Raw genomic sequence first — 25,247 nt, 5'->3', positions numbered from 1 at the left:
TTCACTCCTCTTTCACTTAGGAAATGGAGACTTTAAGTAGTTTACCCAAGGCCATATGGCTAGGAAGTAATGGGGCTGGGATCCTCATTAGATTCCTAGGTTTATCTTTTTGCCACTAAACCATTGGAAATAAATTGATAAATAAACATATAGATACAGATAAAATTTTGTACACTTTTCAGAATGATCAAACACTAACAACAGCAAATGTTGGTAATTACATGGAGCAATAGGAATTGCTCAGACGGTAGATGGGGAAACAGTGTCAGACTATTTTTGGGGGCTCCAAAATCACTGCAGATGGTGATTTCAGCCATGAAATTAAAAGATGCTTACTCCTTGGGAGAAAAGCTATGACCAATCTAGACAGCATATTCAAAAGCAGAGACATTACTTTGCCGACTAAGGTCCGTCTAGTCAAGGCTATGGTTTTTCCTGTGGTCATGTATGGATGTGAGAGTTGGACTGTGAAGAAGGCTGAGTGCTGAAGAATTGATGCTTTTGAAGTGTCGTGTTGGAGAAGACTCTTGAGAGTCCCTTGGACTGCAAGGAGATCCAACCAGTCCATTCTGAAGGAGATCAGCCCTGGGATTTCTTTGGAAGGAATGATGCTAAAGCTGAAACTCCAGTACTTTGGCCACCTCATGCAAAGAGTTGACTCATTGGAAAAGACTCTGATGCTGGGAGGGATTGGGGGCAGGAGGAGAAGGGGACGACAGAGGATGAGATGGCTGGATGGCATCATGGACTCGATGGATGTGAGTCTGAGTGAACTCCGGGAGTTGGTGATGGACAGGAAGGCCTGGTGTGCTGCGATTCATGGGGTCGCAAAGAGTCGGACACAGCTGAGCGACTGAACTGAACTGAACTGAACTGAACTGAACTGAAAGCGTTTGCCTACAATGCGGGAGACCTGGGTTCGATCTCCGGGTCAGGAAGATCCCCTGGAGTAGGAAATGGCAACCCACTCCAGTATTCTTGCCTGGAAAATCCCATGGATGGAGCCTGGTAGGCTACTGTCCATGGGCTGTCCATGGGGTCGCAAAGAGTTGGGCACAGCTGAGCGACTTCACTTCACTTCGCTTCACTTCTTTGCTTCACTATATGGGTATGAATGATCAAATCATCTGCCACCGAACCTCTGGTTAAATCATTGGTGACTGAACTCAATTTCCAGCCCCTCTCCCCTCCCTGGAGGTCAGGGGTAGCACTAAAAGCTCCAACTCTCTAAGCCCATGGTTGGTTCTCCTGGCAATCAGTCTTAGATGCAGTCCACAGGTCATCTCACTGACAAAAGACCCGTTTGTTGCTCTTCTGACTTAGCAAATTCCAAGTGTTTTAGGAGCCCAGTGATAGAAATTCAATGAAGACAAATATATATTACTTATTACCAATCACAATATCACAGCTACATACCATATCATTCCAACCATATAGTATTCTGGAAAAAGCAAAATTATTGAAACAGTAACAAGACCTTTGATTGCCAAGAACTGCGACTGGGGATGTATGAATAGGTGAAGCACAAAGGACTTTTAGGGCAGTAAAAATATTCTATATGATACCATAATGATGGGTATGTGTCATTATGCATTGATTCAAACCGATAGACTGGACAAAACCAAGAGTCAAGCTTTATGTTTACTATGAACTTTGAGTGATAATGTAAGCAGATATGATAGGGGGTTCCCAGAGCAAGAGAGCTAGGCATATAGCTTTCTTGATGTAAGAGAAGTCATTTGGGGCCTAAGTCATTTTGTGAGCTAAGCCTCAACACTTGCCGTTGAATAGGCCTTGGTAATTAATGCAATCAGGAAAGAGAAGTAACAGCAGCAAAGATAATAAATCAGTTGTAAAGATTCCCAGTTCTATTCCAATGGTAAAGGTTAGCTTCGAGGCTCGACCAGATCATCCTGAACCTAAGGGATGACGATGTTGACCTTTTCTGACCCTTGTGACTTCAATCAACTAAACCTTGGACTCTGTGGACCTCCCAAGGTGCGTCATGTATGTGGATGCACCTTAGCTTAAAACTTCCCCAATTTTGCTGTTCAGAGAGACACTGCTTTGAGAAAGAGCCTCAGTGTTCTTACTTGCTGCAAGTCTTTTTCCTGATCTTTGGCTTGGTTGCACCTTTTGGCTCAAAACTCACCAAGAGGAAAACCCAGTTTTCAGGTAACAATAGTGATGTAGGTTCATCAGTTATAACAAATATATCATTCTGGTGGGGTACAGAAGTTATGTCCATATAGGAACAGGGTATAATCTCTGTTCGTTACCCTTAATTTTTCTGTGAATCTAAAACTACTTTAAAAAAACTCTTAATTCGAAAAAAAAAAAAAAACCTTTGCTTTAAATTGGATAATGAGCAGCCCAATGTCAAAATGGATAGATTTGATTACATTGATGGAATACAGAACTCAATTTAGGATTATATTAGTGTGCATACAAGTAGAAGAGAAAGCGTGTACTATATATTCTTCACTGAAGAATCCTAGCCCCATGCTTTCTATGTAATGTGTGCTTATGAATGAATGAAATCTAAACATTCTCTGTTTAGATTATTATCCTTTGATGTAGGTGCAAATATATTAAAAGAAATACTAAAATATTTGTGATTGTCCTTATTTATGAAATGTATTGGTCAACTAGGTTAGAAAAATCCTGCTGTAACTCATATTGACCCTTTCTTTTAGAACAAAGCCATATCAAAGATGTGCTTTTGGGAGATGCTTCATGCTTCCAACAAGGCCCGTGGAAGCTGTGTGACTTCAGGACAGTCATTTAACATCTCTTAGCCTCATTGCCTTCCCTGGTGGCTCAGACGGTAAAGCGTCTGTCTACAATGCAGGAGACCTGGGTTCGATCCCTGGGTTGGGAAGATCCCCTGGAGAAGGAAATGGCAATCCACTCCAGGACTATTGCCTGGAAAATCCCATGGACAGAGGAGCCTGGTAGGCTACAGTCCATGGGGTCGCAAAAAGTTGGACACGACTGAGCGACTTCACTTTAGCCTCATTGCCTGCATTAGTCAAATAGAGACAATTCCTTATTAGCCTAAAGGCAGGGAGACTGGGTAGATGGGGTTTTTTAACAGGGTTTTTCATTGTCAACATTTGTTTGATAGACTTCTTCATAAAGAAGTCAGCAGAGGTTCTACCCTGCCACGTCTGTGAAGTAAGATCGCTGGGCCATCCAAGTGGTGAACATCTGCACGATGTACCATTTCTTATCCCAGTCAGAGCACACACCTTCCAGGTTCTATTTATTGACTGCTTCCACATCCAAATGACCAAACTGTCCTTTACCACCAGTGTAGGCTCGCAACGGTTGGTTCAGGCATCTCAGGATCTGCAGGCCTCTTACATCCCAAGTTAGATCAGCTGTCCTCAAAGAGCTGTGGCAGGCATGGCTCCTCCTCTGCCCAGCTTCATCACGGCAACAGCTGGGGTGGTGCAGTGGGCAACGGATGGTTTCTGACACCCCTGCCGTAGGATCCTCATTGTGAAAGCCCCAACTCCTAACACGTGATATGGTTCCACCCTCCTGCCTGATCTAATCTCTTACATGCCCCTTCCTGCAGTCTGTGGACTCCAGCCAGAACACAGCTGTGTTCTCTGACCCCGACATGTGCCCAGCATACTCCAGGTCTTTCTCCCACAAGAACCCTCTTCCCTCCACATCCACCAGCAACCCTCACTCTGAGAACTGCACGTTTCTTCAGGAAGGGGCTGTGCCTTATGCTCCGGTTTCCCCACATCCAGCACACAGCCTGGTATAGAATACAGGCTCAACAAATACTTGTTTTGTTCTGAATCAAGCAAAATAGACAGAAAGAGAAACCTAGTGAAGGAGAGGATAACTGTATCACCAGTTGATGCCAAAATATCAGTGCTGCTTTCCTACCAGACGACACCAGCCCCTTCCACACACAGCTTACATCCTTTAATGTCATCATATCGCTTTCTCCCCCCTTTCAAAGCCACCCTTTCACGATTTCAGAAGCCAGACCATGAATACATTTCCTCCTCACCCTGGGGTCCTTTAGAAACCTCTTAGCTTACTTGAGAAAAAAGAAAATAGCATGCGATATATGAGACAAACGGCAGGAAAGGTTAATTATTGATGTGGGATACAGTTTAAGAAAAACTAGCATAAAGTAACATCTTTGGGGACAGTTATTAATCCAAAGAAGTGTCTTGAACTGTTCAGAACTCATGCCTAAGGAAATTCTTCAGAATGTGTTTGCAAAAATATCTGTTGAAGCGGAGCTGCCCCAAGAGTTCATGTGTGAGTCACCAAAGCTGAGGGTGTAGAATGTGTGTTTAATTCCAACCATGGATTCACTGAATAGTTACTGTGTGGGGGACATTATCCTAAGCTCAGAGCTTCAAGCTACTGTGTATTGAACTCACCATGGTGCCAGGGAAATAATAAATACCATCTCCTTTTACCTGCCCAGCAACCCCAGCGAAGCAGGTATCTCCATCTCACTTTATAAATAAGCAAAGTAAGTCTCATGGAAGGTAATCAGTTGCACAAAAGCCCACAAGTTTAAGTGGCAGAACAGGATCTGAACCTAGGTTTTCATATAACCAATTCGTCTCTTATGTATCTCATCTCACAGGGAACACTGTAATACAACTGGGAAAACCGGTCTCATAAAACAGTCACAGGGCAGGATAATGCATGACAAAGTACTCATTTTAAGCACTGATAAAACTTGTTGATTTCTGGCAGAAATTATGATCAACGCCTGCATACCAGAAAACAAATTAATGAGTCAATATTTATTGTGTGCACTTTTGGCTAAGTCCTATGCAAGTTGCCTTTAGGTACATTAGGCAAAATTTCCTGACGGTGATCTGTGAAATAGCTATTATTGCTAGTGCTCTTAATTCACAGAAAAATAAACTGGCATTCAGGTTAATCATTTATTTGGGGCTATATTTTTCAACATGTGGCTAGAACTTTGTGGTAAGGTCTCTTCCTACCAGGTCGCTAGGAAAGTAAATGTTAGTTGGAGCCATGGTGTCCCTCATCGCTCTGTTTGGTGAGAATATATGTGAGAATAAAACCAGGGTGGGGAAAAGCATGAAGGGATGGTGGACAGAAACCGGCTTCCGATGATGTTGGAAACTCTGAGTCCTGGAGCTGGGCCTGCTGTTGTGTTTCGCTTGATTTGCCTAATTTAGTATGAATTAGCTTCCTGTTACTTTCCAATGAAAAGGGAACTAATGTAGCTATCATATATCAGAGACTTGCTCTGTGCCAGGTCCTTCAAGTACATTAGAATATAAACCACTTTATGAGAGGGACTTGTCTATTTTTATCCACAGCGCTTATCACCATCTACTCCACTACATAGCTTACTTATTTCATTGGCTTGCACACATCCCTCAATAGAAGGCATGTCCCATGTCTATTTCATTTACCCCTCCACGTCTGGCTCTTGGTACAAAGTCTCAAATTAGAGGAGCATGACCAGTGACACAGCCTGATTTACTGTTTCAACAAGGTTGCTCTGTATTGAGAAGAGATTAAAGAAGGTAAAGTCAAGAAGAAAGGAAACCAACTTGGAGGCTATGGCAATAACCAGGCAGGAGACGATGGTGACTTGGACTAGGGTGGAAGCCAAGGAGACAGTGAGAAGTCTTCTGATACCGGACAGTTAGAGGAATAATCATCAGGATTTAGTATCGAATTAGATGTGGAGATGAGAAAAACGGAGAAATCGAAGATAAATTTAGGAAGTTTAATTTAATTGTGCAGGTGATTCTTTTGACTCTGTAAATTGATTTAAGAGTCATCACATCTTCCTTGCCAGTTATTGATATAAAAAAAGACTTGTGACCCTCATGAGTGCTAACAGGGTACAGCAGGACATCTGTAGGGAGTGTCTCCATAAAGGAAATACAGGAAGAGAATCACCTTTCTCCTCTGGATGAGTTGTGCCTGGGTGTGCTACCTGGAACATTGGGCCCATCTTCAGCCTGAGGATGAAGCCAACCTGGAGATGAGCAGAGAGGTGGACAGAACCAGTGTCCTGGGTGACATCAGGAGGCCCCTGAGTCAACCAAGTCTAGCTCTGAACTTCCTCACTTTGAGATGGCATAATTGTATATCATTTAAGGCAGCTTAGGGCAGGATTTCTATTACTTACAACCTAAAGTATTCTGATCCAGGATCCTCATTTGTAGGTTTTACAGTTTTATAGGTTTTCTTTTTAGAATGAAGTACCAAACAATTTAGACATGTTTCCAGTGTGTCTAAAACAATATATCCTATATTATTATACGCTTGGCTGGAAGAAAAAGATTTGATAGGAGGAAAAAGCCTGGATAGGAAACCAATTCCACAGTTATAGCAGGCAACAAATTATATGTACATTGATTTATGACATGAAAGGAAACAGTCAGTTGAGGAATTGTGAGTGCAAAGCTCCTGTGCCCTAGAGCAGTGTTTTTCCAACAGCAGTTTGTGACCTGTTCGTCATCAGTCATACGAATAATTTAGTGAGTCCAGACGAGCATTTAAAAAATGAAACAGAACAAACAGAATAGGATAGACTAGAAAAGGATAAAACAGAAAACATCAGAGAACATAGTAAGGATTATTACCTTATGGAACTTTGGTTTCAGTTTTATACTTACATACGTGTCTACCGAATCGTCATGTAAAATGTATGCCTTATCATGGATCATGGCCAAAAAGGTTTGATAAATAGTGCCTAAGAATAGAGAGAGGCTCTGTCCATCCCTCTTTATACACAGCTCTATGAACCATCCACACTGACTGGCTGATGTGCTTTAGTTATACAAATAAATCTAACATCATTTCTAATTGAAAATATTCTCATGTGACTGTAATGAACTAGGATCCCGGACACCTGGTGAGCCCCTGCGAGCTCCTTGGGTCTCAGGCTGAGTCCCTTCATGGAACTCATTCTTGCATTCTCTTCCAGAAGTCTCTCTGAACATCTTTGGTTTCTACGTGATTCTTATTTCTTATGCTGACACAAGGGGAGGAGGATAAATGTGGAGTGTCACACCAAGGTCACACGTGCAAGGCCTTGCACCAAGACCACTGCAGCAGAGTGCAGAAACAAGGTCATCTCCAGAACTGAGTGAGTCCCTTTGTAATTGTTGCCAAAAACCCCTGGATCACTACCAGCAATTTTCCTGACCCCAAATTAGGCAAAAATGCCCACCCAGAAGTTACCCTATAGCACCCTGAACAATCACCTAATGCCACCTTTTAGCAGGAGTTTTCTTTGTCTTGAGACTATAAAAATTGCCTACTAACCCATGATGGCACAGTGGTAAAGAATCTGCCTGCCAGTGAAGAAGATGCAAGAGACGCAGGTTCGATCTGGGTCGGGACGATCACTTGGAGAAGGGAATGGCAACCACTCCAGTATTCTTGCCTGCAGAATCTCATAGAGAGAGGATCCTTGGGGGCTGCAGTCCACAGGGTTCTGAAGAGTCAGACACGACTGAAGGACTGAACATACAACCCATGAAAAGCTCTGGCTCTCCCTTGAGCCAGCCTGCTGTTTTAACAGCTCTCCCTGACCCACTGCATTTGTAGCAACTTCAATATCTCTGCTCCTTGTTCTTAATACACTCACTCCTTTCTGAAACGCCGTGTCTGGAAATTCTTTTCCAATCTGCAATCTGACTGCCATGTCACTAAAGAGGTTTATTTCTGTGTCATTGTTGGTAAAAGTATCCTCATCTTGATGTAGAGTCATACTAAGCTGATTTTACTTTTAATTCCGCAGAGACTAGAAGCCACTTCCCAAATTTCAACTTCCAGTGCAATTAATTGATCATTAGGCCCCGGTGGCTCAGTGGTAAAAGAATCAGCCTGGAGAAGATGCAGGAGACGCAGGTTTGATCCCTGGGTCGGGAAGACCCCTGAAGAAGGAAACGGCAACCCACTCCAGTGTTCTTGCCTAGGGAATCCCATGGAAGAGGAGGCTGGCTGGCCACAATATGTCCATAGGGTCATAAAGAGTGGGACATGACCCAGCACACACATGCACAAATGGTTCGTCATGAGCATAGTCCCAGCAAGGGACCCCACTTTTTCTGAGGGCTCTTGTAAGTCCTACCTGTTCATAATACGGAAGGTTTGTTGTGGTAAGAGGCCTGGGCTCTGGGTTGCATTCCCTCGCCCCATCTCTAAATTCAGTACAGGAACAAGGGACAGTGCCGTGCAGGCTTGGACCCCCTCAGAGCCCACCCCAATACCTGTCATAGGACACCCCCCTGTGTGCCTGCCAGGCCAGAATGGGGACTTAACACGCCTGGAAACAACCCTCTAAGAAGGGATGGATGCTAACAGAAGCATACTCCAGCCTCCTGTCCTTCAGGGGACAATTGCAGGAGGAATTTCTTATGTTCTCAACTGTCCTTGAATCTCAGAAATTGAACCTCCACTGCCTGCAGCTGGAACTTGATAACACATCCTTACACTGACTTTCCTTTCTCCCTTGTCCCACACTCTCTTTGCTCTCCTTCTCGTTCCTTGGGATAACCTCCCAACAAAACACCTATGCTCAAGCCCTTAGGTGGGTCTCTGCTTTTAGGGGAACTAAAAGAGAATCTAAACTAAGCACAATCTAATTGACTTAACAAAATGAAGTGAAGTTGCTCAGTCGGATCCAACTCTTTGCGACCCCATGGACTGTAGCCTACCAGGCTCCATCCGTGGGATTTTCCAGGCAAGAATACTGGAGTGGGTTGCCATTTCCTTCTCCAGGGGATCTTCCCAACCCGGGGATCGAACCCAGGTCTCCTGCATTGCAGGCAGACGCTTTACCATCTGAGCCACCAGGGAAGCCCAACTTAACAAAAAACACACCTAAATAAATTATTTCATGAACCCAAAGAAAACCTTCACAACATGATATGCCTGTATACAATGTCTTTAAAAGGCTAGGAAGGGGTACATCCCTGGTGGTCCAGGGGCTAAGACTCTCTGCTCTCAATGCAGGGTACCCAGAATCAATCCCTAGTCAGGTAGCTAGATCCCACATGCCACAACTAAGACTCAGCATTGGCAAATAAATAGATATTTTTAAAAATATTTAAAAAATAAAAGGATAGGAAGGGACCTGATAACAAATACTTGGTGGAGTTATCCTTGGAAGAACAAAAGAAACGGAGGTAGAAACTTAGAAATCAATAGCAAAGTTTAATAATCTTATAGAAGAGAGGTTAGTTGTTCCTGAATACATTTCTTATCCATCTGGAAGATGAAAAAGTCAAAAAGTGGGGGGTGGCACCAGAGAACAGTGGGAACACACACCAGGGATACCCTTAAAACCCAACCATCTCTCCAGAGAAATGCCAACAAAGGCAGTTACTTTTTACACCAGATCATATCTCTAGATAAAACTGCTGCTGCTGCTGCTAAGTCGCTTCAGTCATGTCCGACCTTGTGTGACCCCATAGACGGCAGCCCAGCAGGCTCCCCCCGTCCCTGGGATTCTCCAGGCAAGAACACTGGAGTGGGTTGCCATTTCCTTCCCCAATGCATGAAAGTGAAAAGTGAAAGTGAAGTCACTTAGTCATGTCCAACTCTTGGTGACCCCATGGACTGCAGCCCACCAGGCTCCTCCATCCATGGGATTTTCCAGGCAAGAGTACTGGAGTGGGTTGCCATTGCCTTCTCTGATAAACTAGGCAACTACAATGTGAAAATCTATTCTGAGGGACAATCTTTGGCAAATAAGATCTAAAATAAGATGGGGAAATTTTTTTAATAAGTGATTTTGAAAAATTTACAAATATGACTATATTTTTGATTTAGAAAAATCACTAAATTTAAGAAATTTGGAATTCAGTTGGATCAATAAAAACTCTAAGTTACAAATATATATTTGAGTGTCAAAATGCAATATTATCTTCAAATATTCACAGAAATAAAATCTGATTTACTAAACTAGTGTTTTAAAGAGTTCCTGGACAAAGGGCAACCCACTCCAGTATTCTAGCCTGGGAAATCCTATGGACAGAAGGAGCCTGGTGAGCAATAGTCCCTGGGGTCAAAAAAGAGTCAGACATGACATAGTGACTAAATAACAACAAAGAATTAAAAATGACTTATGATGTGTGATATTGGTTATTTTTCAGCTAATGAATGCTTCAAACAGTATTTTGTCAAAAATATCTTCCTATGCATCCCTTTATATTTTCTGTGAATAAAAAGGTATTTTTAAAGTGCAAAGTCTTTATTCAATCTTATTTTAGAATATTCACAAATGATGCTTTAGTGATGTGTACACTGATGAGTTTTACTGGCCCTGACGTGTACTGATGGGGTATGACACAAAAAAACAGAGAACCTATCATTTTCTTCTGTATTTGATAGTGGTCAGGCCCCTATTATCTTTGAGTCGAGTTCCTGTTTCTCAGTTTCTAGAGAGCCGTAGAGAACTTGGAAAAGATCCAAGGAGAAACAACAAAAAATCATTAAAAGGATGGAGGAAAAGACCTCTGAGGAAAGGTTGAAGACACTGGACTGGCCTCACTTGAAAACTGCAGGCCAAGGACTGATTTAATAGCTTTCTTAGAGAACAGGAAGGTTTATTTGGAGGAGGATACTAGCTGACTTTTCTCCATCTCCATAAAGATGAAAACCAGACAAAACTGGATTAGAATGAACAAGAGAGGTCTCTTTGACCTAAGGCAGAACTCAACTGCAAAGGTGATTAAACTCTGTCATTACCGTCACTGGAGAGCTTTGAAAATATGTTGAATAACCATTAGCTCTGTGTAGTTTAGGCTACTCACTGGAGAAGGAAATCCCTTTCAGCTCTATGCTTCCATGAATTTGCATTCTCAAAAGCCAGGTTAAAAGATTTAGCCAGTGGAGAGGGGAGACCAGGTTTCCCTCACTTGGGAACAAGGTCATCAGAATACATCATCATTCCTTCCGTTAAATTCTGAAAGATTTAACATAAAATGAATGATATTAACCATATGGTAAAGGAATACAACTCTAAAAGCTGGTTTGCAAATATTACTAAGAAGAAAAAAATGAGCTAAGCCTCAGTACTTCCAGTTAGTAAGTATTTTCTTAAGGCCAATTAATGAAGGTATATTATTTTTGCCATAAGACAAGAGACAGCCTTTTTCTGCCTAATTCTAATTACCTCGAGCTCGCTAAACTTGCAGGCAGCTAAGGTTCATAGTTGAGCGCAGGGCATCCCATGTTTGTCACCTTCAAGAAATTATATTTCCACCGTGGTAGTCTTAGAACTTGAAAATAAACTATTGGTATTTCTCTGTGGGAAACTTACTGAGGTGAACATGAGTCTGTATGAACAATTTTTTTTTTTAATGAAAGCTTTATTTCTGAAATTTCAACTTTGGTACACCATAGTATGTTTCTGAGGTTTCACTTTTTAAATGAAAAATATACTGAAAGTTGTTTTTTTTTTATTGTTCCATCAGTCGTTTGCATCTGACTCTTTGCGACCCCATGGACTGGAGCACACCAAGCAGTATTTTCCAAATTTCATATAGAAATTAGTGAAAACTGTGTTGAAACATATCTAAGAGAAACTGTGATTTACTAATATTCATTATGCATCTATTGAACACCTACTGTGTCTCAAACAGTGTGCCAAGCACTGGAGATTCCTTGTCAAATGGGACACGGTCAGTGACCCCTGGGGAGGGGGGTTCCAATCTGGTGAGGAGAGACACATGTTACTGACTAATCCTATGGCCACCCGGCCATGGGGACAAATGAGTAAAACCCCTAGTCCAGGAGGGATATTTGGGAAGGTTTCTTGGGAAAGGGGCCCTGAAGAGGAGCCCTGGAAATAAATTAGGTGTAAAATTGGCACAGAAAGGATTTCTTATGGAGAAGGTGGGTGTAAAGGAAAGAATACCCAAAATGAATGTGTGTTCAGTGCAATGTGCCAGGCACTGTATCAAGCGTATAATCAGCATGATTTCATTGAATCATCATCACCTCCCTCATTTATTCAGGCATCAGACTTAAGCGATGGCTGTGTTCCAGGAAGTATGGGTACAATGGTGACTTAAACGAACACAGATTCTATTCTTCCAGCGCTTAGCCCAGTGGGCGATGCTATACAATAGTCAAATAATCATAAAGGTGTGATGAAGGGAAAAGGGGAAAAGTTGTTAATTATAATATTAGCAAATTTCCTTCACTCTTTCAACAAAGAGAATTTTGCTTTTGTCTTCTAAGCATCTCCCATCTCACTTCCTCCCCTTCCTCATTTCAAGAAATATTCTGTCAGCTGGGTTTCTAACTTGTTGGAATGCCAGATCCAATTAATGGGAGAAAAGAGACTAGACTTCAGAAGTAAAGGTGAGCTATTGGTTCAAGAAAAGAAAGAACAGAGGCAGGTAGAAATAATTTATTAAAAAATAAAATGTTGGGGAGGGAGACGGGAGGGAGATTTGGGAGGGAGGGGACATGGGTGTACCTATGGCTGATTCTTGTTGATGTATGACAGAAAAACCACAAAATTCTGTAAAGCAATTATTCTTAAATTGAAAAAAATAATTTTTAAGAATAAATAAATAACCTGTTCAAACCATTGCTTTTTAAATGAAGTAATGAATGAGGCATTTGTGTATTGAATTAAGTGAGCCAGAAAGAGAAAAATATATCACATATTAGTGCATATTATGGAATCTAGACGGAGAAGGCAATGGCACCCCACTCCAGTACTCTTGCCTGGAAAATCCCATGGACAGAGGAGCCTGATAGGCTGCAGTCCATGGAGTCGCTAAGAGTCGGACACGACTGAGCGGCTTCACTTTCACTTTTCACTTTCATGCATTGGAGAAGGAAATGGCAACCCACTCCAGTGTTCTTGCCTGGAGAATCCCAGGGACGGGGGAGCCTGGTGGGCTGCCGTCTGTGGGGTCGCACAGAGTCGGACACGACTGAAGCGACTTAGCAGCAACAGCAGCATGGAAACTAGAAAGACGGTACTGATGATCCCATCTGCAGGGCTGCAGTGGAGAGGCAGACAAAGAGACCAGACTTACAGACGCAGTGGGGGAAGGAGAAGCTGGGACGAATTGAAAGAGTAGCATTGAAACATATATATTACCATATGCAAAACAGATAACCAGTGGGAATTTGCCGTATGACACAGGGAGCTCAAATCTGGTGCACTGTAAACTACTGCTTTTTATAATTTTTATTGAATACCTCATTTTATTACAGGAACTGGTCAATGCACTTTACCTAGGATTCTCTCTCATCGTGCTGCGCTTAGTTGTGTCTGACTCGGAGACCCCATGGACTATAACCTGCTAGGCTCCTTTTCCGCAGAATTTTCCAGGCAGGAATACTGGAGTGGGTAGCCATTTCCTACTCCAGAGGATCTTTCCAACTCAGGGATCACACCGCATCTCCTGCGCTGGTAGGCAGATTCTTTGCCACTGCACCACCTGGGAAGCCCCATTCTCTCTCATAGTTCTCCCCAAAACAATGAAACAAGTACTGAATTTAACCCCATTTTTCAGATATGGAAACAGAGGCATAAAGAAGTAACTTGTACAAGTTTACATACTGAATAAGCAGTACAGCCAGGATTTAAAACCAGGTAGTATGACCCCAGAGCCTGTACCAGCTGCAAGAGATGATTCTTAGGACAGTAATGCAAAGTGTGATACAGAGTTAGAGAAATGGCAAAATAGATGTTATTAAGTATCAGTTCAGTTCAGTTCAGTCGCTCAGTAGTGTCCAACTCTGTGTGACCCCATGAACCGCAGCATGCCAGGTCTCCCTGTCAATCATCAACTCCCGGAGTCCATACAAACCAGTGTCCATTGAGTCAGTGATGCCATCCAACCATCTCATCCTCTTTTGTCCCCTTCTCCTCCTGCACTCAATCTTTCCTGGCATCAGGGTCTTTTCCAATGAGTCAGCTCTTTGCATCAGGTGACTAAAGTATTGGAATTTCAGCTTCAACATCAGTCCTTCCAAGGAATACCCAGGACTGATCTCCTTTAGAATGGACTGTTTGGATCTCCTTGCAGTCCAAGGGACTCTCAAGAGTCTTCTCCAACACGACACTTCAAAAGCATCAATTCTTCAGCGCTCAGCTTTCTTTATAGTCCAACTCTCACATCCATACATGACCACTGGAAAAACCATAGCCTTGACTAGATGGACCTTTGTTAACAAAGTAATGTCTCCGCTTTTTAATATGCTGTCTAGGTTGGTCATAACTTTCCTTCCAAGGAGTAAGCATCTTTTAATTTCATGGCTGCAATCGCCATCTGCAGTGATTTTAGAGCCCAGAAAAATAAAGTCAGCTACTGGTTCCACTGTTTCTCTGTCTATTTGCCATTAAGTGATGGGACTGAATGCCATGATCTTAGTTTTCTGAATGTTGAGCTTTAAGCCAACTTTTTCACTCTCCTCTTTCACTTTTATTAAGAGGCTATTTCGTTCTTCACTTTCTGCCATAAGGGTGCTGTCATCTGCATATCTGAGGTTATTGATATTTTTCCCAGCACTCTTGATTCCAGTCTGTGCTTCTTCCAGCCCAGCATTTCTCATGATGTACTCTGCATATAAGTTAAATAAGCAGGGTGACAGTATACAGCCTTGACGTACTCCTTTTCCTATTTGGAACCAGTCTGTTGTTCCATGTTCAGTTCTAACTGTTGCTTCCTGACCTGCATACAGATTTCTCAAGAGGCAGGTCAGCTGGTCTGGTATTCCTGTGTCTTTCAGAATTTTCCACAGTTTATTGTGATCCACACAGTCAAAGGCTTTGGCATAGTCAATAAAGCAGAAATAGAAGTTTTCCTGGAACTCTCTTGCTTTTTCGATGATCCAGCGAATGTTGGCAATTTGATCTCTGGTTCCTCTGCCTTTTCTAAAACCAGCTTGAACGTATAGAAGTTCACGGTTCACGTATTGCTGAAGCCTGGCTTGGAGAACTTTGAGCATTACTTCACTAGCGTGTGAGATGAGTGCAATTGTGCAGTTGTTTGAGCATTCTTTGGCATTGCCTTTTTTGGGATTGGAATGAAAACTGACCTTTTCCATTCCTGTGGCCACTGCCGAGTCTTCCAAATTTCCAAATTAATGAGCATAGTTGTGAGTTATTGACTGGGCCCCCTTAGTGTTCTATAACTGATTGTAGTAAAGAATGGATTGCTTTTAATTATTTACTTTGAGTAGATGTTTCTTTGAGAGAGATTGTGTGGGGACTGGACCATGTGGGTTCTCAGTTTTAATCTTGGACACACAACATATGATTGCAAACTGTGCTATTTGGTAGAAAGAAAAACTGCAGGGAACGCTAAGAGTGCAGGCAAGGGTCCCTGGTCTGGCCTACAGGGTCAAGGAAGCTCTGTGAGAAGTCGTATTGGAGCTGAATCTGGAAGTTGAGTTCTGGCTACCTGGGTGATAAGTATGGGGGTTGAGGGGGAGGTTTACTCCAATAGAGGCAACAGTGTGTGCAAAGGCAGTGAGGACAGAGTCGAGCAGGGCTTTGACAAACTGCAAGATGAAAAACTGCCAGAGCACTGATGGTGAGGGGGAGGCTAGCGCCAGAGAGGGGTAAGTAGCCATGTTAGAACTTGGCAACAGTCCCTGAAGCAAGAGGGGCTTCCCAGGCGGCATAGTGGGAGTCCACAAGCCAATGCAGGAGACGTCAGAGACATGGGTTCGATCCTTAGATCAGGAAGATTCCCCTGGAGTAGGAAATGGCAACCCACTCCAGTATTTCTGCCTGGGAAATCCAAAGGACAGAGGAGCCTGGTGAACTACAGTCTACAGGGTCACAAATAGTCAGACACAACCGAGGACTCACACCTTCCTTCATGCCTTCACACCCGAAGAAACGGTGAAAGAGGGCCAGGTTTGAAAGGTTTGTTTAGATTTATGACAAGCCCAGACAGCAATTAAAAAGCAGACATCACTTTGCCAACAAAGGTCTGTCTAGTCAAAGCTATGGTTTTTCCAGTAGTCATGAATGGATGTGAGAGTTGGACCATAAAGAAAGCTGAGCACTGACGAATTGATGCTTTCAAATTGTGGTGCTGGAGAAGACTCTTGAGAGTCCCTTGGACTGCAAGGAGATCAAACCAGTCAATCCTAAAGGAAATCAACCCTGAATATTCATTGGAAGGACTTGATGCTGAAATTGAAGCTCCAATACTTTGTCCACCTGATGCAAAGAGCCAACTTACTGGAAAAGAGTCTAATGCTGGGAAAGATTGAGGGCAGGAGGAGAAAGGGACAACAGAGGATGAAATAGTTGGATGTCATCACTGACTCAATGGGCATGAATTTGAGCAAAGTCCAGGAGCTAGTGAGGCGCAGGGAAGCCTGGCGTGCTGCAGCACATGGGGCCAGAAAGAGTCAGACACAGCTTAGTGACTGAACAACAATCATCTTTCATAGATAAATATGCTCCTTTCCTCCAGGTATAGGGAGGGTACCTCTCACATGAGAGTCTTATGACCTAATTTGGGGGAAAATCAGAAAGTCCTTCCTGCACCAGCCATTTCTCAAATTCCTAGCTTGAAATATTCCATATGCCAAGGTTCCATTTTTGGGAATATTGAAACTCATCGATAGGAATGTGGACTCCAGAGCCAGGCTGGCTGGATTTGAATCCAGTTTCATCGCTTTCATTAGTTACATTCTTTTGGGAAAGTGATGACCTCTTTGTGTCTCACTTTTTCTCATCTGTAAAGTGAGATTAATACTGCTTATCACATATAGGGTTGTATGAGGATCAAATGAGTTAACATAAGAATATGTGTTATTATTGTTACCAGATGACTTTTGAGATGGACATTCATGTATGAGTAAGATTCTGTGGTCGGGGAGGCATGTGAGTGGTGGAAGCAGTGTTTAAAAAGGATGTAGATGGGAAAGTGGCTGGTGCTTAGAAAGCTGGAAGTTTTCCAGTTTGGTTAAGACGGAGGGTACCTGACAGGGACAAAAGACACAGAAGCTAGAATGGTTGGAGACTATTATATAAGATGCCCAGCTGACACATGTCTACCTAAGGAGAGTACAGAACTTCTGAAGGTTTTTGAGCAGGGATATAATAAGACTAGTGTTCTATCTGGGGGGAAAGTCATCTGGTAGTCACTAGTATAAATTGTTGCTGAGAAAACTTCTTGCTGAAAATTTTTTTCTTAAGGAGATTCTCATGCTGGTAAGCAAGTACACTGACCAGCTGACAAAATATGCCTGTTTATTTGGCTGTCATATTTCTCAGGGTAAATTAATACAATCTATGGTTCATAAATCAGTCCACTCATGTATTCATCTATTGACATGCTTATTACTTTAAAATGCATTTCCTTCAAGATGGATCTAAGAACACTTATAAACATGTGCAATACAACAGTAAATAAATCAGAAATGAACATCAAAAACTATATGGGGGAAATAGAAAGGCAATTATCAACAATCAGGATCTAGAATAAAATGGTAAATTCAACTGATCATTACATTAGCTCTAACTTCCTAAAAGCCCAGGCATAAAGGGAATCTGAATTGTGCAGTTCTTAAGGCCTAATGAAAGAAATTTTATTAGCTTTTTAGGTAAGTCAAGCCTTTTCTTCCTGGAGTCTAATAGAAAATTCACATATCTTTTGAGTGAAGAGCAGGTTTTAAATGATGAAAAATCAGACTTCATATAGTCATTCTAATGACTTCTTGGCATGAACAATCCCTCACAGTCTTATAATTCCTCTGAATTGCTAGAGAATATTTTCTGAATTTACACACTCAAAGCCTTGACGAGAAGCATCATGGGTGTTTGTCATACACAGAAAGATGCCGAAGGTAGACTAGCAATGGGAAGGATATGTTTTATATTTCACAAAAGACGAAGTCCAGAAAGGGTTCTCACCACAGAAATATTCTGACTAGATTTCCATTTTTATAGAAAAGTGGGTTATTTCAACTTAATTTTAAAATATGAGCTATTTTACAAGGTTAAAGGGCACCATTCAGAATGGGAGAAAATAATAGCAAATGAAACAACTGACAAAGAATTAATCTCCAAAATACACAAGCAGCTCCTGCAGCTCAATACCAGAAAAATGAACAACCCAATCAAAAAGTGGGCCAGAACTAAACTGATATTTCTCCAAAGAAGATACAGATGGCTAATAAACACATGAAAAGATGCTCAACATCACTCATTATCAGAGAAATGCAAATCAAACCCACAATGAGATACCACCTCCCACTGGTCAGAATGGCTGCCATCAAAATGTCTACAAACAGTAAATGCTGGAGAGGGTGTGGGGGAAGGGGAACACTTTTACACTGTTGGTGGGAATGCAAACTAGTACAGCCACTATGGAGAATAGTGTGAAGATTCCTTAAAAAACTGGAAATAGAACTGCCATACAACCCAGCAATCCCACTGCTGGGCATACACACTGAGGAAACCAGAATTGAAAGAGACAAGTGTACCCCAATGTTCATCGCAGCACTGTTTACAATAGCCAGGACATGGAAGCAACCTAGATGTCCATCAGCAGACAAATGGATAAGAAAGCTGTGGTACATATACACAATGGAGTATTACTCAGCTATAAAAAAAGAAGGCATTTGAGTTAGTTCTAATGAGGTGGATGAAGCTGGAGCCTATTACACAGAGTGAAGTAAGTCAGAAAGTATACTGTATAAAATATACTGTATACCAGTACAGTATATTAATGCATATATATGGAATTAAGAAAGATGTAACAACAACCCTATATGCAAGACAGAAAAAGAGACACAGATGTAAAGAACAGACTTTTGGACTCTGTGGGAGAAGGCAAGGGTGGGACGATCTGAGAGAATAGCGTTGAAACATGTATATTATCATATGTGAAGTAGATGACCAGTGTAGGTTTGATGCATGAAGCAGGACACTTAAAGCCGGTACTCTGGGACAATCCAGAGGGATGGGGTGGGGAGGGAGGTGGAAGGGGGATTCAGGATGGTGGGACACATGTGCACACATGGTTGATTCATGTGGATGTATGGCAAAAACCAGCACAATATTGTAAAGTGTTTAGCCTCCAATTAAAATAAATAAATTTTAAAAATATGAGCTATTTTAAAATATAGAAAAGTACAGAAACTAATAAATATCCATATTTCTGCTACCAATATCTAGCAAGTATTTCTATATTTTCATATTTGAATTTTTTAAGAAATAAAACTTCAGAGAGATTTAAAGCCTCTTTTTTATCCCTTCTGAACCCAGTTGGCTCCCATCTTCCTAGTCAACCAGTATCATGAAGTTGATATGTATCCTTTCCATCTGCATCTTTCGAGTCTTACTACAAAGGTATGTACAATGAACAATATATGGTATTGATTGGTATCAAGCTGTAGGAATTATCCTGCAACATTTTCATCCATTATTATGTGTTTGAAATTTAGTCATCAACTTCTAAATAGAGATGTAGTTCATTCAATATTCTACTGCGGGGAAAAAAAAAACAAAACAAGTATATAATCTTGATTCCCAGTTATTACACATATGAGCTGCTTCCAATTTTTTATTATTATAAATAATGCTGCACTGAACATCCTTATACATGTCTCCTTGAGCATCCTTGCAAGTTTTCTCTTGGCAGTATACTTAGAAATGGAATTGCTAGACCATGAGTTATAAATGTCTTTATTAGACAGTGTCAACTTGCTCTCTGAATTGACTGAACTGATTTATATCACCACCAGCAGAATATAAGAGTTCCTAATACATGATATTGCCATACATTTTTTCCTAATAAATATGATGTGTGAAATAGTAGCTCATTGTTTTGATTTCCAGGATTACTGGTAAAGAATTTTATCTTTTCAAATGCTTTTTGGCCATTCAGGTATGCTTTTCTGTGAGCTGGTTTAACAAATCCTTCACCCATTTTCACAACTGGTCACTTCTTTCCCCTACTGATTTGCATGAGCACCATATGTGGTCTTCTTATAATCTACATTTGGATTATATAAGTTTTAAATACATTCTGTCTGTGACTTATTTTCAAAATGATCCATATTTCCTATCTTTTATTAGATAAACGTTATCCTCCTTTCACTTCATGGGAAATAGATGGGGAAACAGTGGAAACTGCCAGACTTTATTTTTTTGGGCTCCAAAATCACTGCAGATGGTGATTGCAGCCATAAAATTAAAAGACGCTTACTCCTTGGAAGAAAAGTTATGACCAACCTAGATAGCATATTCAAAAGCAGAGACATTACTTTGCCGACTAAGGTCCGTCTAGTCAAGGCTATGGTTATTCCTGTGGTCATGTATGGATATGAGAATTGGACTGTGAAGAGGGCTGAGTGCCGAAGAATTGATGCTTTTGAAGTGTGGTGTTGGAGAAGACTCTTGAGAGTCCCTTGGACTGCAAGGAGATCCAACCAGTCCATTCCGAAGGAGATCAGCCCTGGGATTTCTTTGGAAGGAATGATGCTAAAGCTGAAACTCCAGTACTTTGGCCACCTCATGCGAAGAGTTGACTCATTGGAAAAGACTCTGATGCTGGGAGGGATTGGGGGCAGGAAGAGAAGGGGACGAAAGAGGATGAGATGGCTGGATGGCATCACTGACTCGATGGACATGAGTCTGAGTGAACTCCGGGAGTTGGTGATGGACAGGCAGGCCTGATGTGCTGCAATTCATGGGGTCGCAAAGAGTTGGACACAACTGAGCAACTGAACTGAACTGAATCCTCCTTTCATTAATTTCATAACTTTTGAGAGAATAATTAAAGTTCAGGATGACCCATTAAATGGGGAAAAGGAAATAAACCTGCCTCCAGGACCAGCTACACACAGCAGCCTCGGAGAAAGGCCTAGTGGGCTTGAATACCTGGGGATCTAAAGTTCTTTCTCACCAGCCTGAAAAAATTGCTGAAAAATACACCCTCGGACATTGAAGAATACCTGAAACTGTTTTTCCAAATTGTATTATGACCTAGAGAACATGGGGAAAAAAGTTGTTTTTTGGAAGTTTGTGGCCCAGATTAGGACACAAGCTTCATTTTCCAGCAAGCTTGCACTTGCGTGTGTTCCTGCGTGCTAAGTCACTTCAATCATGTCCGACTCTTACCTTTCCTCAATAACAGGATGTGCCATAGGGAAGGTGTGTTTGCATTCACTTGTGACAGTGCCCTGGCTTGGTTTCACTTCCTTTGACTAACATCCCTGAATTCACTCTTCTAAAACACTTTCCATCTCTTTCCAACAATTATCAGTTAGATATCTTGACAGGAAAATAAAAGGCCTAAATAATAAAAATGACAAAATTCTCAGGGACAGATTTAGCAAGAAACATCCAGATGTACTTTACTGAGGCATATACAAGATTTTATTTATTAGAGAGAAATACTGTGTTTCTGTATGAGGACAGTCATTATTAAAAAAAACATCAGGCAACCCCAAATCAGTTAACCCCAAAACATCAGTTAACCCCAAAAGAGTTCCAAAGAATAGCAAGGAGAGATAAGTAAGCCTTCCTCAGTGATCAATGCAAAGAAATAGAGGAAAACAGTAGAATGGGAAAGACTAGAGATCTCTTCAAGAAAATTAATGATACCAAGGGAACATTTCATGCAAAGATGGGCACAATAAAGGACAGAAATGGTATGGACCTAACAGAAGAAGATATTAAGAAGAGGTAACAAGAATACACAGAAGAACTATATAAAACAGATCTTCATGACTTAGATAACCACAATGCTGTGATCACTCACCTAGAGCCAGACATCCTGGAATGTGAGGTCAAGCGGACCTTAGGAAGTATCACTAAAACAAAGCCAGTGGAGGTGATGGAATCCCAGCTGAGCTATTTCAAATCCTGAAAGATGATGCTGTGAAAGTGCTGCACTCAAGATGCCAGCAAATTTGGAAAACTCAGCAGTGGCCACGGGACTGGAAAAGGTCAGTTTCCATTCCCATCCCAAAGAAAGGCAATGCCAAAGAATACTCACACTATGGCACAATTGCACTCATCTCACATGCTTGCAAAGTAATGCTCAAAATTCTCTAAGCCAGGCTTTAACAGTACCTGAACTGTGAACTTCCAGATGTTTAAGTTGGATTTACAAAAGTAGAAAAGGCAGAGGAAGCAGAGATCAAATTGCCAACATCCCTTCAGTTCAGTTCAGTTGCTCAGTTGTGTCCAACTCTCTGCGATCCCATGAATCACAGCACGCCAGGCCTCCCTGTCCATCACCAACTCCCAGAGTCTACCCAAACTCATGTCCATCGAGTTGGTGATGCCATCCAGCCATCTCATCCTCTGTCATCCCCTTCTCCTCCTGCCCCCAATCCCTCCCAGGATCAGGGTCTTTTCCAATGAGTCAACTCTTTGTATGAGGTGGCCAAAGTATTGGATCTTCAGCTTCAGCATCAGTCCTTCCAGTGAACACCCAGGACTGATCTCCTTTAGGATGGACCAGTTGGATCTTCTTGCAGTCCAAGGGCCTCTCAAGAGTCTTCTCCAACACCACAGTTCAAAAGCGTCAATTCTTCAGCGCTCAGCCTTCTTCACAGTCCAACTCTCACATCCATACATGACATCCAACATCCCTTGGATCACCAAAAAAGTAAGATGACACCACCCTAATGGCAGAAAGCAAAAAAGAACTAAAGAGTCTTTTGATGAAAGTGAAAGAGGAGAGTGAAAAAGTTGGCTTAAAACTCAACATTCAGAAAACTAAGATCATGGCATTTGGTCCCATCACTTCATGGCAAATAGATGGGGAAACAATGGAAACATTGATAGACTTTATTGGGCAGGGCGGGGGGGAACTCCAAAACCATTGCAGATGGTGACTGCAGCTATGAAAGTATGACGCTTGCTCCTTGGAAGAAAAGCTATGACTAACTTAGACAGCATATTCAAAAGCAGAGACAGCTGAGCCTCTGTTCTCTGACCATGCCCACTGGGGTCTGTTTGCACTGACTGACCAGAGTCTGCAAATTCAACGCTCTGAGCCATCTGAACTGCCCTGATTCCAGCTTTCTATCCTTTGAAAACACTAAGAATAACGTCCCTGTATCAGTTTTTACTGGAGCCAATCACCTGTCCTGCCTGGAACAGGGATCATACCCAGATCGCACTTAGCCCCAGTGATCATGAGGTCCACATCTGTAAGAAGAATGGGGGCCAGTGGGTGAAAGCTCATGAACTCAAGGAACACAACAGACACATCACAGGTATGTACTGGGCTCCGAAGAGTGACCGCATTGTCACTTGTGGGGCCAACCGAAACACCTACGTCTGGAGTCAGAAGGATGGTGTCTCAAAGCCAACCCTGGTGATCCTGAGAATTAACCGGGTGGCCACTTTCCTCAAGTGGTCCCCTCTAGAGAACAAATTTGCTGTGGGTGGCGGAGCACAGCTCATCTCCATTTATTACTTTGAGTCTGAAAATGCCTGGTGGGTGAGCAAGCACATTAAAAAGCCCATCCGCTCCACGGCCCTCAGCTTAGGTTGGCATCCCAACAACGTCTTGCTGGCAGCAGGATCCTGTGACTTCAAATGCAGAGTGTTTTCTGCCTACATTAAAGAAGTGGATGAGAAGCCAACCAGCACGCCCTGGAGCAGCAAGATGCCTTTCGGTCAGCTGATGTCAGCGTTCAGTGGCAGTGGCACAGGCGGCTGGGTGCAGAGGGTCAGCTTCTCCGCAAGCAGCAGCCGCGTGGTCTGAGTCAGCCACGACAGCACGGTGTCCGTTGCTGACGCCTCAAAAAGCGTGCAGGTCTCAGCTCTGAAGACGGAGTTCCTGCCCCTCCTGAATGTGTCGTTCATCTTAGAGAACAGTGTCGTGGCTGCTGGCCACAATTGCTGCCCATGCTTAACTACGATGACCGGGGCTGCTTAACCTTCATCTCAAGCTGGACATTCCCAAACAGAGCATCCAGCACAACGTGTTGGCCGTGGAGCGCTTCCGCAATATGGACAGGCGGGCCACGACAGAGGACTGCAACACGGCCCTGGAGACGCTGCACCAGAACAGCATTACTCAAGTGTCTATTTATGAGGTAGACAAGCAAGACTGTCGCAAATTTTGCACTACCGGCATCGACGGAGCCATGACCATTCGGGATTTTAAGACCTTAGAATCTTCCATCCAGGGTTTTCAAATGATGTGAAGCTGAACGAGCCTCCAGACCCAGCATGAGGACGGACAGGCAGCAGCGGAGAAGCTCCGCCATTTGCATGGGAGTGGAGCCAGCCGCCAGGAAACACTGAAGAAGCACATGGTGCAAACCTCGTCGTGTGTTTTGTTTGAATATAATTGGTGAAAGTGTTGGTTTTTTAAAAGCAACAGTGATTTTGGTTTTGTTTTGGGGGTTGTTTTGTTTTGTTTTGCAATTTCATTCCACTCTGGGCCAAAGCTTCTCTTTAAGTAGTTTATTATGGAACATTGTCAACACTAACTTAAAGGAAGGGGTGGGGAGGTATGTAAATTGTCTGCTAAAAATATTAAATAAAAACACTGAATATGTTAAAAAAAAAAAAAAAGCAGAAACATTACTTTGCCAACAAAAGTCTGTCTAATCAAAGCTATGGTTTTCCAGTAGTCATGTATGGATGTGAGAGTTGGACTATAAAGCAAGCTGGTGGTGGTGCTGCTGCTAAGTCGCTTCAGTAGTGTCCAACTCTGTGCGACCCCATGGACGGCAGCCCACTAGGCTCCTCTGTCCCTGGGATCCTCCAGGCAAGAATACTGGAGTGGGTTGCCATTTCCTTCTCCAATGCCTGAAAGTGAAAAGTCAAAGTAAAGTTGCTCAGTGAGCCATGAATAATTGATGATTTTGAACTGTGATGTTGGAGAAGACTCTTGAGAGTTCCTTGGACTGCAAGGAGATCCAACCAGTCCATCCTAAAGGAAATCAGTCCTGAATATTCATTGGAAGGACTGATGCTGAAGCTGAAGCTCTAATACTTTGGCCACCTGATGCAAAGAACTGACTAATTGGAAAAGATCCTTATACTGGGAAAGATTGAAGGTGGGAGGAGAAGGGGACAACAGAGGATGTGATAGTTGGATGGCATCTTCGACTCAACGGACACGAGTTTGAGCAATCTCTGGGAGTTGGTGATGGGCAGGAAAGCCTGGCATGCTGCAGTCCATGGGGTTGCAAAGAGTCTGACACAACTGAGCGACTGAACTGAACCCCAAATCAACCTATGGATGCTTAACATAATTACCAATACTAATTCATCTGAAAAGTGA

At 42.4% G+C, this 25,247-nt stretch overlaps 1 non-coding gene and 1 pseudogene across 1 annotated transcript; one reads left to right on the top strand and one right to left on the bottom strand.

Annotated features, from left to right (window-relative positions):
• LOC102186755 overlaps positions 1-24,159 on the top strand; it is a 46,721-nt pseudogene extending 22,562 nt beyond the window's left edge.
• Positions 8,773-8,844, bottom strand: TRNAC-GCA. Its single transcript has one exon. It is a non-coding gene; the product is annotated as a tRNA-Cys (tRNA).

Source organism: Capra hircus, chromosome 6 (genome assembly GCF_001704415.2).
Source record: "Capra hircus breed San Clemente chromosome 6, ASM170441v1, whole genome shotgun sequence".
Lineage (NCBI taxonomy): Eukaryota > Metazoa > Chordata > Mammalia > Artiodactyla > Bovidae > Capra > Capra hircus.
This window is presented reverse-complemented; position numbering and strand designations above follow the sequence as displayed.